The sequence below is a fragment of the Podarcis pityusensis genome (genome assembly GCF_964106645.2).
Source record: "Podarcis pityusensis genome assembly, chromosome: 2".
Taxonomy (NCBI): Eukaryota; Metazoa; Chordata; class Lepidosauria; order Squamata; family Lacertidae; genus Podarcis; species Podarcis pityusensis.
The window spans coordinates 39,020,776-39,034,224 of NC_138029.1; the positions used below are offsets into that span (position 1 = coordinate 39,020,776).

At 45.0% G+C, this 13,449-nt stretch overlaps 1 protein-coding gene across 5 annotated transcripts in view; it reads right to left on the reverse strand.

Moving 5' to 3' along the window:
* The window catches only part of MYOCD (myocardin), a 229,354-nt gene that overhangs the window by 72,701 nt on the left and 143,204 nt on the right, over positions 1-13,449 (reverse strand). The window lies entirely within an intron of this gene.

Below are 13,449 nucleotides of genomic sequence, written 5' to 3' on the forward strand. Positions count from 1 at the left end.
CAATTCTGGGCTGCATCAATAGGAGTATAGCATCTAGATCAAGGGAAGTAATAGTGCCACTGTATTCTGCTCTGGTCAGACCTCACCTGGAGTACTGTGTCCAGTTCTGGGCACCACAGTTCAAGAAGGACACTGACAAACTGGAACGTGTCCAGTGGAGGGCAACCAAAATGGTCAAAGGCCTGGAAACGATGCCTTATGAGGAACGGCTAAGGGAGCTGGGCACGTTTAGCCTGGAGAAGAGGAGGTTAAGGGGTGATATGATAGCCATGTTCAAATATATAAAAGGATGTCACATAGAGGAGGGAGAAAGGTTGTTTTCTGCTGCTCCAGAGAAGCGGACACGGAGCAATGGATCCAAACTACAAGAAAGAAGATTCCACCTAAACATTAGGAAGAACTTCCTGACAGTAAGAGCTGTTCGACAGTGGAATTTGCTGCCAAGGAGTGTGGTGGAGTCTCCTTCTTTGGAGGTCTTTAAGCAGAGGCTTGACAACCATATGTCAGGAGTGCTCTGATGGTGTTTCCTGCTTGGCAGGGGGTTGGACTCGATGGCCCTTGTGGTCTCTTCCAGCTCTATGATTCTATGATTCAGGTTACAGACTCTGCTAACCCAGAAATAGTACCTCAGGTTAAGAACTTTGCTTCAGGATGAGAACAGAAATTGTGCTCTGGCGGCGCAGCAGCAGTGGGAGGCCCCGTTAGCTAAAGTGGTGCTTCAGGTTAAGAACAGTTTCAGGTTAAGAACGGACCTCCGGAACGAATTAAGTTCTTAACCCGAGGTACCACTGTACTTTATATGACCCGTCAAACAAACTGTTAACCTTAATCTCACTGAGGGCTTATCCACACTTCCTCTTGTCCTGCTGCGGAACTGCTCCTTAGTGTGGAATTGGAGCAAATGGCAATTCTGGTTTTCTCCAGGTTGATGTTTGCTTTGATTTAGAGCTGAAGAGTGGATTTCCCCTAGGAAAGGAGCAGGGCAAGGGGAAACCCTCTCAGATCTGTGCCTACGAAGTGGAGGTTAAATGGAAAACCGCTTGGACCCACGCTTTCTAGTCACAAAACAAGCGAAAGTGTGGAAAAGCCCTGAGTGGTGTTCAACTAAGTTTTACTTAGTCTATACCCATAAAAGGCCTCTCCCCAGCGGCGGAGGCCCCAGCGCTGCCCCGCAGCCAGCCGGGCAAGCTCTGGGCTGCTGGCAAGGCCTCTGTTCATATCTAGAGGAAAGTTCGTAAGTTGAAGTACCTACTGAAGGTCGTAACTGGAATCGTATGTAAGTAGAGCCGTATGTAAGTTGAGGTTCCATTGTACATCTTCCCCACCCACCCTCTAATAAATAAAGTGTAGTGACTCTTTGGATACATGTGTATGTGTGAAGGTGATTTTATCAGTCATCCTCTTCATTCAACATAAACAGTTACAATACCGATAACCAACTGTTTTAGTATTCATTGAACGAAACTTCTGTCCATATACACTTTTTTGTATCCAAAGACAGCAAAGTCTAACCTGCAATACCTTGGAGATGCAAAACCACCATGTCATTCAGTTCTTTGATATTTCAGTATATGCAAGTTTAGATGCAAAGAATGATTAATTGACACTGACAAGTTAGTAAACAAGCCAGTGTTGACATGACCTGGTTAATTTTATTTTTTTAAAGGCATAGCATTACACAAGGTTGCTGGCAAAGCACATGGCTCTTGACTTTCATTAGAGAGTCAGATGTGCAACTAATTTGCTACAGTATCTGAAGTATTCAGACCCTTTCTAGTGTTCTGTAGGAAGGGAATGCTGCAAATAATTGTGCTAGATTAATTGCTCAGCTCAGGTTGCATTACCACTGCCAGGCCCTGCAGCTAAAAGGTATCGTTCAGCCCGTTTCTCATTACCCAGATCTTTTAGTGAGCCTCCAGATTCTTTGAACAATAGTTTGTCAACAGTAGCAGTAGAATCCTTAGCTTCCTAAAGAACCTGGAGGCTATTAAGATCAACACAACAGCTGAGTTGGAGCCAGTACACCTTGGAAAGAATGCTTGGTGCCGTCTTGATTCAAAACACAGGAAAAGGCTACATGCATATTAAGAACAGTCTAATGACTCGGGGAGCCAAGAAGAAGTGTAAATCCAAGTGTGATATTATTATGCAGTCTTGGATCCTGACCAGAGTGGAGATGGAAAGCTAAAGAATGGGAGACTCCAGGGAGCCCTCATGGTCCAGTGTTAAAAATCTTCAGGATTACTTCTTGCTGAGAGGGGGTTGTTCTGCCTGACACATTCAAGAGTAAAAATTTGAGACCATCACTCAAAATTTTCTATGGATAAAGTAAGCCCCTCCAATTTCAATGGATGCAAATAAGTATATAATGTGAGGATCAGAGTCCCTGTCTGAAGAAAAATAAAGGACTGATCCCATGAAGTTCATGTTCTTCTCATGCAAAGATTCCCATCTTGATGTCAAATGGTAGGATAAGCTATAGTAGGTAGGATATCTAGAAACACCAAATCTTCAGGAACTGAAATGGCAATTTCATTCTCTCTCTCACACACAAACACCTACCTTTCCTACTTAAATAATGGACCTTTCAAACCCTGATAACCACTTCTACTGAAGACTAAAGTCAAGATAGCATAGAGCTAAGCAGTAGGTCTTATGCAGGCTTAAGTTCAAAATACTGAATTCCAGAGGCAAAACCCAATATTCTTCAACAAATCAAAAAGGTTTACTTAAGGGGAAACTGGGAAAGAACATAAAATCAGTCATATAGGAAAATAAACATACAGTGCATATTGGCTAGCTGAACTCTGTCCTAGCTATGAAGGAATATGCTGAGAAATTGAGTAAAACACTTTTTATTATTAGCCTATGTATAGTTAGTTTATTCAGTTCTCAGAACAGATGGGTCATGGTTTGGAGCCGCGATGGGGAGCCTGTGGCCTTCCAGATGTTGCTGGACTATAACTCCCATCATCCCTGGTCATTGGCTTTGCTGGTTGGGTGACATCTGGAAGGTGACAGGTCCCCTCCTTGGTTTGGATGATTGTGAACAAACCATATGTTCCTTTCTTCCCTCAAGTGATGGTTGGCAAACCATGGTTAGCACTCATCCTCCAGAACCCCAATTTGAAAAACGAATTCTGAGATTTAGAGAGCAAAAGCTAACCATAGTCCACCACAGATAGGACAACCATTTATGAATAGCTGGCACTAAACAGAGAGAGAGAGAGAGAGAAAGGAAGATCATACATAACAGGTAATAATTGAAGAAGGAAGCACAGAAGCCCATGACTCATTTTGGAATCCTTCCAAACCATGATTTGAGGGATCATCTCTATGAATTGTGCCACTGAACCACAGTAAAGATTCCAGCTATCAAAATGAGTATACAGGACCCAACAGTCACTGCTGCCCTAAGGAACAAGGGGCACTATGAGGAAACTGTATTGGGAAGTCTGGAAAGGGAGACAGGAAATACAGGTGGCAAATTACCTCAGGAAATTTCACAGAAAGAAAGTTTCCTTTCCCTGTTGCAACATGCAGCTCCTTGCGCTCTCCCCCAAAAGCATATCTGGAGATTCAAGGTTCCCTCCTGAACAATGTGGGAATGACTACAGGGTGCTGAGGGTGGGGGCTTGGATCCTAACATAAGGAAGTGTCCTGCCCCCTCCCGCCTCCATGCCCCATTCTTCAGGAAGGCCTCCTAAAGAAGTCACAGGTGGCTGCTGTTGGGAGGAGGCGATGGGAAACATTTCTTACATGAGATATCTTAAGTTACCTTAGGATCCAAGCCTTGATATTTTGATGCCATTAATTTTTACAACCAGCGGGGCTCAGAGACAAGAAATGAGAATGACACCATTGCCAGCGGAAGAAATATAATTATGTCTAACAAGCTGTAGGAGTAGAGTCTTCCGCAAAAGTACTTTCATACTTCTGCATACCTAGTACTTTGCTGCTTTTCTTCATTTGTTTAAACTAATTAGCTGAAGTTCATCTAGTTCATGACACGCCTCAAATGAACCACTATTTATCTCTACCCCTTCTGCAGAACATTAGCCTGCAGAGAAATAAACCCGATTATCTCCTACGTTTGTTCATGTTTCCCTCAGCAGTGCATCCTCAAAGATCCACTGTTTTCTTGCAGCTGGCCACTCTGAAGGTTTTATTTTCCTTTGGGAGGTCCCAGTCGTTCAAAGTCTGAGCAGTTGACAGCTGCTTGGAACACACTACAAAAGGACTCATAGCCAGCAGCATTTCTATCTCTTCATCGCTCTAGTCCTAGACTGGATCAAGTCTCTGGCCGCTACTTGTGGCTGCTATTCATGACATAGCTGGTGTTGTTATGACCTTTTTCTGTGTTATTGCTTTATCTGATGCTTGCAGGACATTGTATAATTGAAGACTTGTGTGCAACAATGCATCTGGGTCACTTTCCCTTTTAAGTTGGAATGAGTTTATGGCTGAGGCAAGGTGCTAGAATGGCAGCTCTGCAAGGCCACAGCCCTTCCAAATTAGCCTGAAGTTGGTACACTGACCACATGCCGCTCCCTCAGCGAATCTGTGCTCAGAGGAAGGGGTGATAAATTGTAAGAGTAGGAAAATCTGGACAAAATAGAGGAGGTCTCCATTCTTCAGGCAGTTTCTTTTTTATTGGGTCTAACATGAATGAGCTCCTGGCTAAAGTTGGCCATGAGAATTCAGAACTGTTGAACTGATGGGCATCTCCTAGAATTGCTTGGAAATGAAGGGCAGAATATAAAGTTTACAAGCAAATAAATAAAATGAGCTGCCGTGTCTCTCATTTTTCCAAAACCTGATCTTTGCGCAGGATTTTTTTCCCCAGTCGAGAATATCTATGCAAAACAAACAAAAGTACATTTCAACACATTTTGATAAGCTCTGCATTTTCTCCAGCCCATGTGGGCAAAGTATAACCAAAATAGGTCTTGTCTGTTCAGGGTTCATGGCACCTCTAACTTAACGGGCATTTGAACTTGACAGTTTCACTAGTGATGTGGGGTGGAAAATTTTCTACTTCTTAAGTTAATTAGTAGCAATGAATGAATGCCAGTTGCAAATACAACATTAAGAAAGTTTGGCGGTTTTGAATTTTTTTGCTTCACATACTAAATACAAATAAAATGAGCAAGAGAAGTTAAATCACTCTCCATGACACCAGAAAAATTTCTGATGCAAACTGAAAAAAATTATGATGCAAATCCCCCTATGCGAATTCCCCTAATTTGAATTGGCATTTTTTCCATTTCAAAATTTCCCAGGAAACTCACTGAGAGCTGACAGCTATTCAGCCGTCTTCAACCAACGTTAAGAGCTGATGTCTCTATAGATGCATGCATTGTGAGCACAAGAGACAAATAAAAATATGGGGGGCGGGTGGAGGAACAACAGCGCATTGGTACAGAACATGTTTTGCATGCATAAAGTCCTGTGCTCAGATGCCCAAGTGGGCCAACACTGACCAGCCTTTGGACCTGAGGCAGCTTCCTATCCCAAAACCAGGGAAGGAGAAGGTTCCAGCTTTCTCTTTACCAGATGAAAATGAAGAAAGGGTCAAAGCCGCAACCTAAACCCAGTTCAGGCATAGAGCTGGGTCCTGTAGCCCTCTTAAGCTGTGCTATCATAGACTGCAGTGTTTGCAGGAGGAGTCTCATACTATTTACTTGTTCATTGCTTAACAAATCCCAAACACGTGTACAAAGATTGTCATGCAAACTATACCTGGGTGAAATGTCCTCATTTATATAACTCTTAAAGGTTCAAAAGCACAGTCCTCTTTTGCACCTGGCCAACCTAGGAGCCAGCCCATCTCTGAAAGCAATCTCACGAACACCCTCTTAATCAGAACCCCCCCCCCAATGTTATCATCCTCTCTCATTCAGAGCTCACAAGTATTATTGGAGGGTGAAAAGAGGTGGGAACAGTGGGAAACAGGGCCTGCTGTTTCTGTTTAACTCCAGGAATCATTCCAGAGAGGATAATATCCAAAGATTTCAGTTTGCCATGTCAAATATGCAGGTACTTTGCGGTATTAAAAATTGATGCCCTGTTCTTATAAAACTGGCCCTTTCTGATTGCTAGAAGGCAAAGTTGCCCATAAACAACATTTTATTTCTTATTTAATGCAACTTCTTGGGCAAAAGGAGTCAATCAATTTTTCATAAAGTCTGAGGGAAAGATAAATGCCAGGGATCATTTTCTGAGTCACCATCAAACAGAATTGATATGGATATGAGACAGCACAGGGAGGGTTTGACAATTACGGTCTGAATGACCTTTTCATTATTTTGTTTTAAGCCATTAATCTCTCCCCCTCCCCACTTCCACTCGTTATAGGCTATTTTAAGTAGTATTGTGTAGCCTACACATTTCAAATAATTTCTGTCCTGTGAAGTGGCCAAGAGGACTTGGCTCAAGTCAGCGTTTAAAAATGTGTTTCTAAGCTATTGCATTTTGCAAGGGGAAGGGGCATCAGTGAGACCCCTGGCGCACATCAGGTTAGACTAGCTCTGCATAGACTATGTCTGTGGATTATGAGGGTCACTGGTTACTGCATGTACAAAACTAAAACTACGAACAAGAATGGAAAGTGAAACTAGGTAAAGGCAATCCTCTGGTGCTTAGAATATTGCCATGATCCCAAATACCCACAACAAAGACTCTCCACAATATAACAAAACCATTGAGACAGAACTTCATTGCTACTAGTCAAGTATCCTTGTCATTGGAAGCAGTCACCATGTGACCCTGGTAAGCAAGGCTTTGGCAGGTGGGTGGCACCTGCCCATTTTGCCTCAGACAGTGAAATGGGACAGGTTACTCCATGTTTCATAATAAAAATAGCATATAGGAGCAAAACCCTTCTCACCATTCAGATATAAGAAGACACTCACACCGTGTTCCTAGATGTCCACATCCTCTCTCTGGATGTGGAGAGGAGAAAAAGGGCAGAAACCTCAAAATACAATGATGTCTACCTGAAGCCACTTTGAAGCACAGCAATTGTGACATCAAAATCTTTTCCATCATAATCTTCCTCATAATCTTTTCCAAGCAAGTCATTTAGAATATTAAGATAGAAGATGTCTGATCCAGTTTGCTCACATTAGGCTTCATCCAGGCAGAATATCAATAAATACAGCGCTACTCCATGTTTCTCCCTGAGAAATCCTATGGAACACCACACAATGCAGTCAGTATTATGGATGTATTGAACATATGGAGATGATCAATGCTTCAGACTATTGTGGCTGCTATAAATCAATGGAAATGTAAATTGTTAGTGGGACTGTGCACTGATAGCTAATATCTGTGAGACATTAGACAAAATATCTGAAATACCACAGTTATACATATATAATAATAATAATAATAATAATAATAATAATAATAATAATTTATTTATATCCCGCCCTCCCCAGCCGAAGCCGGGCTCAGGGCGGCTAACAACAATCAAATAATCAAACAATCAAATAATCCAACATTCTAAAAACATTTCATTATAAAAATTAATTAAAATCAAATTAATGGCAACCGTTAAGCAAAATTCTGTGCAGGTTGCCAGAGGAGGGAGTCAGGCTGGGCCCTGACCAAAGGCCTGGTGGAACAACTCTGTCTTGCAGGCCTTGCGGAAAGATGTCAGGTCCCGCAGGGCCCTAGTCTCTTGTGACAGAGCGTTCCACCAGATTGGAGCCGCAGCCAAGAAAGCCCTGGCTCTAGGTGAGGCCAGCCTAACCTCTCTGAGGCCTGGGACCTTCAGGATGTTTTTATTTGCAGACCGTAGTTCCTCTGTGGGGCATACCAGGAGAGGCGGTCCCGTAGGTACGAGGGTCCTAGGCCGTATAGGGCTTTAAAGGTTAAAACCAGCACCTTAAACCTGATCCTGTACTCCACCGGGAGCCAGTGCAGCTGGTATAGTACTGGATGAATGTGTTCTCGCAGCGAAGACCCCATAAGGAGTCTCGCCGCGGCATTCTGCACCCGCTGGTGTTTCTGAGTCAGTCTCAAGGGCAGCCCCACGTAGAGCGAGTTACAATAATCCAGTCTGGAGGTGACCGTCGCGTGGATCACAGTGGCTAGGTCAGGGCGAGAGAGATAAGGGGCCAACTGCTTAGCTTGGCGGAGATGAAAAAATGCCGCCTTTGTTATAGCTGTAATCTGCGCCTCCATAGAGAGAGAGGTATCGAAGATTACACCCAAACTCTTAACGGATTGTGCTGGCACTAATTGCACCCCCGCAAGAGATGGGAGTTGCCCCCCCAACCCCATATCGTCCCGTCCCAGCCAGAGGACCTCTGTCTTCGAAGGATTTAACTTCAACCGGCTTCCACGTAACCATCCAGCCACAGCTTCCAAACATCTGGTCAGTGTGTCTGGGGCCGAGTCAGGATGGCCATCCATCAACAGATAGAGTTGGGTGTCATTGGCATACTGATGGCAACCCAGCCCAAAACTCCGGACAAGCTGGGCAAGGGGGCGCATAAAGATGTTAAAAAGCATTGGGGAGAGTATCGCACCCTGAGGCACTCCACACACCAAGGAGTGGCGCAATGACAATTCCCCCCCAAGCGCCACCCTCTGTCCCCGACCAGAGAGAAACGAGCGCAGCCATTGAAGGACTGTGCCCTGGATCCCCACGTCGGCAAGGCAGTGGTCCAGGAGTTCGTGATCGACCATGTCGAAGGCTGCTGACAGGTCTAGAAGAATCAGCAGCCCTGACCCGCCTCAATCCAGCTGCCTGCGGAGATCATCTGTTAGGGCGACCAGAGCCGTCTCGGTCCCATGACCAGCGCGGAAGCCAGACTGGAATGGATCCAGAGCCGATGTTTCATCCAGAAACCTACCAAGCTGTTCAGCAACCGCTCTCTCAATCACCTTACCCAGGAATGGAGGATTCGAAACCGGGAGGTAATTGGATAGATCTAAGGGATCTAATGATGTTTTCTTTAAGAGCGGGCGCACCACTGCCTCCTTCAATTCCCCTGGAAATATCCCGGTGCCAAGGGACAAATTGATGATATCCCCCAGGGGGGCCCGCACCTTGTCTGGACACGCTCTAATCAGCCAAGACGGGCACGGGTCAAGAGGACAGGTGGTGGGCTTTCCAGCTCGGAGGAGTCTGTCCACATCGGCTGGGGATATCCGGTCAAAGTGGTCCAATACTGGACCCGAGGACAGTCGAGGGGCCTCCAGTTCCTTTATTGTATCCAAATTGGCAGGGAGGTCATGGCGGAGCAACAGGACCTTCTCCGCAAAAAAGCTCGCAAATGCCTCACAGCTGTGTGTCAGATTGTTATTTAAATTTGGCTGTCCTTCAAGGGACGTTAAAGACCTAATTATACTAAATAATTGCGCCGGGCGAGAGCTAGCGGATGCAATGGAGGCCGAGAAGTAAGACTTCTTAGCGGCCTTCACTGCCATCTCATAGGTTTTCATAAAAACCCTATAAGATGTTCTTGAGGCTCCGTCACGGGCACCCCGCCATACTCGCTCTAGCTGTCTGAGGTCCCACTTCATTTTCCGAAGCTCCTCGGTAAACCAGGGAGCCCGGTTTCTGCGGAGTCGCAGAGGGCGCTTAGGTGCGATCTCATCTATGGCTGCCAGGAGCTGGATATTCCAGCCCTCAACAAGCTCAGTCAATGAGTCGCTAGGGGGAGCAAGGTCCCGCAAGGCTTGATGGAATCTATCAGGGTCCATCAGCCTCTGCGGGCAAGCCCAAATTGGCTCGCCACCTAAGCAGGGTGGGGGTGGAAAGTCAATCCTGGCTTTCAGAGCGTAGTGATCAGACCATGGCACCTTCATCGAAGGAGACATGATCACATCTATACCTACACCATAGATCAAATCTGTGTGGCCTGCTTGATGTGTGGGGCCTGAAACAAACTGGGAGAGCCCTAGTGTCGCCATGGAAGACACCAGGTCCAGAGCCTGTGAGGAGGGAGTGGCATCAGCATGGATGTTGAAGTCCCCCAATACCAATAGGTTAGAGAACTCCAAGGCCCAGCCGGCCACCGCCTCCAGCAGGCCTGACAGGGTGGCTGCTGGTGCGCTAGGTGGCCGGTACACCAGCCAGACAGCCAAGCTCACCTCGGAGCCCCACACTAGGCCAACACATTCAGTGGCGGGGATCAATGGTGATGGTAGAGCCCTGAAAGAACAATCTTCCCGGATTAATAATGCCACCCCTCCCCCCCGGCCCACAGTCTGTGACTGGTGGAGGACAGAGAAACCCAGGGGCGCCATCTCTCGTAAGGTAACAGTTTCCCCTTCGCGCACCCAGGTCTCCGTCACACAAGCCAGGTCGACCCCCTGTGAGGTAAAGAAATCTTGCAGAGTGGCGGTTTTGTTGCCTATAGACCTGGCATTGTACAACACCAGTGACGGAGGTAAGTAATCCTTGCTCACCCTACCCTCGTCCCTCGTGATTGGGCGCAGATTGGAAGGGGTACGAGCATATCCGTATCTCGATCCCCTTCGCCTATAACATCTGCCCCCACCACCATACGTCCCTCGCCCCTCCACGGTAGCAATCCCAAGCCTCATACAAGCCTCCATTTACAAAATAGAAAAACAAAACAAACCAAAAACAATTATACCTAAACAAAACCAATCCCCACCCCAAACCACAATAAAACGGAACAAAATAAAAATACATAGATAAAAACCACTGTTCACGGTGGTACAACAAAGTAAAAAGTAAAAACACCTTTAAAACACTTTAAAATATATAAAAACATTTTTAACATTTGCTGCAGCAGCACCAGTGTCCTTAAAACTGTAGCGGAGGTGAGTCTGGGCCCCGCCCCCTAGGCCAGGTGGAATTAGCCTGAAGAGGGAGCGGCCTTCCCCAACACTCACGGTGCTGCAGCAGCAGCAGCGATTAAACATCAATAAAACAAGTCATTTCTCAAAGAAAGATGGAGACTTAACACTATACTCTTTCATGTCCTTAAAATGCAAAGTCACACAAACTCATCCACTCTGAGGAAAATTACTTCACCTTGCAGTCAGTTCAAATGTGAGCAAGAAAAACAGCACTGCCTCAGAAATATATATATAAAAATTCAGTTATGGACACGGGAACACACAAATATAGTCAATGCTTTTAAAAAAATTACTGGGCACAAAATAGTCTGTAACAAATAACAGATTTCCCAAGCATCTGACCATATATTTATAATGTCTATGTAACCGTTAACCTAAGAACAGCTAAGCTGCACAGGTTGATCTCAGCCTACACATTTAAAAGCCTTACAGAGATAGTGCAGTCCCTGTGATTCATGCACTGGTGACCTCATGATTGCACCACTGTAATGCACTCTGTATGGGGCTTTTGTTGGGATTGGTCCAGAAGCGGCAGCCGGCTCAGAATGTCGTGGCCAGGTAACTGAGTGGGGCACCTGGATGTGCGCATATTACACCTATGTGGAGGGAACTACAGTTGCTGCTGATCAGCTATCAAGCCATGTTCAAGGTTTTGTTCTTTACGGATAAAGCCCTGAACAACTCAGGACTCTGTTACCTGAAAGACTGCCTGCTCCTGCACAGAACAGTAAGATCATGTAGATCATCTGTGGAAATTCTATTCATGGCACTGCACCCTACTGAATATCACAGGACAGTGACCCCCAAATGGGGTTTTTCTGCTGTTGCCCCTATACTGTGGAATGCCTTTCCCTCTGCCACATGTGAAGAAGCAGCCATCAGTTGCTTGAGACATCTTGTAAAAATTTATCTTTTTGTAAAGCTGACCCATAAGATGTGACTATTTTATGTGACCGAATCCCCTGAATTTATTTACTTTTAGTTTATTTACTTTTACTCATTTTTATACAGCTGTTCCATTGGTTTTGGGCTGTATTTTTGTTTTATATTGTATACTGTTTAGATATTTTTAAGATACTAAGTGGTCTTTCAGTGCTTTAAAATAAACAAATTAAACTTTGGAGGGGGGGCGTGTCCCAAAGGCACCCAAAATTGTGAAGCATGTTGCAGTCAAAAACCCTCCAAATGCTGTTGGACCCCCAACTTTCATGAGCCCTAGCGTGAGGGATGTTGGGAGTTGGAGTCTGGCAATATCTGGAGGGCACCAGGAAGTCTATTCCTGTGCTATAGCAATCAACAAGTAAGCAAACTCGAACAACGTACTGAAAGGTCTAATAACGTCTGAGCATTGTGCACAAATGAGCTCCAAGTGCATGACAAAATAAAGAAATTATGTGATATTCTGTCACAAAAAACAAGTGGCAGAGAGAGAACATTTGAAACAGAAGCACTTCCTCTAAGGGAGAAGGGAGGGTGGTGAAGTTCCAGGTATCTCCCAAAGGTTTGCTTTGTATTGTGGTTTATTGTTAATCCTGGAGTTTTAAGAGTTTTAAATGCATAAATGGCAAAATACCTAATAAAATCTAGAGGATTGAAGCCCTGGTGCATAAAGAAAGATTCTAGGCCACTGTGGTCTACAGAAAAGCTGGAAATGAACGAATGGCACTGTGAATATGCAACATGCTCTACTTCAAAAGTCACATACAAACACAACATTCTTAAGATACTGAAGATCCCCTGTTTGCAGTGACATAGAATTAGCAGAAGCCCTGCTACCACAGCAGAACAACTGAAATGGGAAGGAATCGTGGGCAGGACAAGGGCAGTCAAAGAGAAAAGCTTTTCTTCATTAACCTACTTAGCTCCAGACAGGCTCCTGTATCCTGACAAGCTTAATGAGAGTTATGTAGAAGGGGAAAGTGCTTAATGTGGAGCTGGTCCACAATGTACATTGCACCTGCTACACCTTGAGCTGCTGAGCAAGGCCCAGTAGCCCAGCTTGGGTGACCAGCTGGCATCCTCACACATGTCCTTCTCTTTCAGTATCTATTCCATCTTGGACACTAATCAATAAAGGCTTTGTCTGTGGTCCATATGTTACTTCTTTGTTGCTAGGGATTGATAGATAGGGTTCTCTTTTCCTCACCTGAATACGTTCTAGCTTCAACTGGCCTCAGGATGCAACTCAGAGGCTGGCAGGGAGTCTGATGGGCTCAGGGCAAGTGGCCTCTCCTACCTGTGCTCCATCACTCTGTACCAATGCAGGGGGCATCAGTGGGATGGGTCTCCCCTCTAGCTGCTTTACATTTCAAAGAGAAAAGATGTTCTTGAACCATAACTGATGAACCTTCATAACTGATGCAGAGCAGATGTATTTTACACTTTGGCATCTGTACATGGTAGCAAGCATTTATAGGGAGACAAGGTCTCCTTTAGCCCCAAGTGACTATATATCAGTGCATCAGTGACTGTATGCACAAATATTGAGTTAACAATCTACACTCTCTGCTAGGAGCTCCAAAGCCATTAGGGAAAGTGTAAATAGAGTAGCAGACAGTGATTTAGAATAAACATATTGAACGGACACTTCCGTGCTGTTCTCTA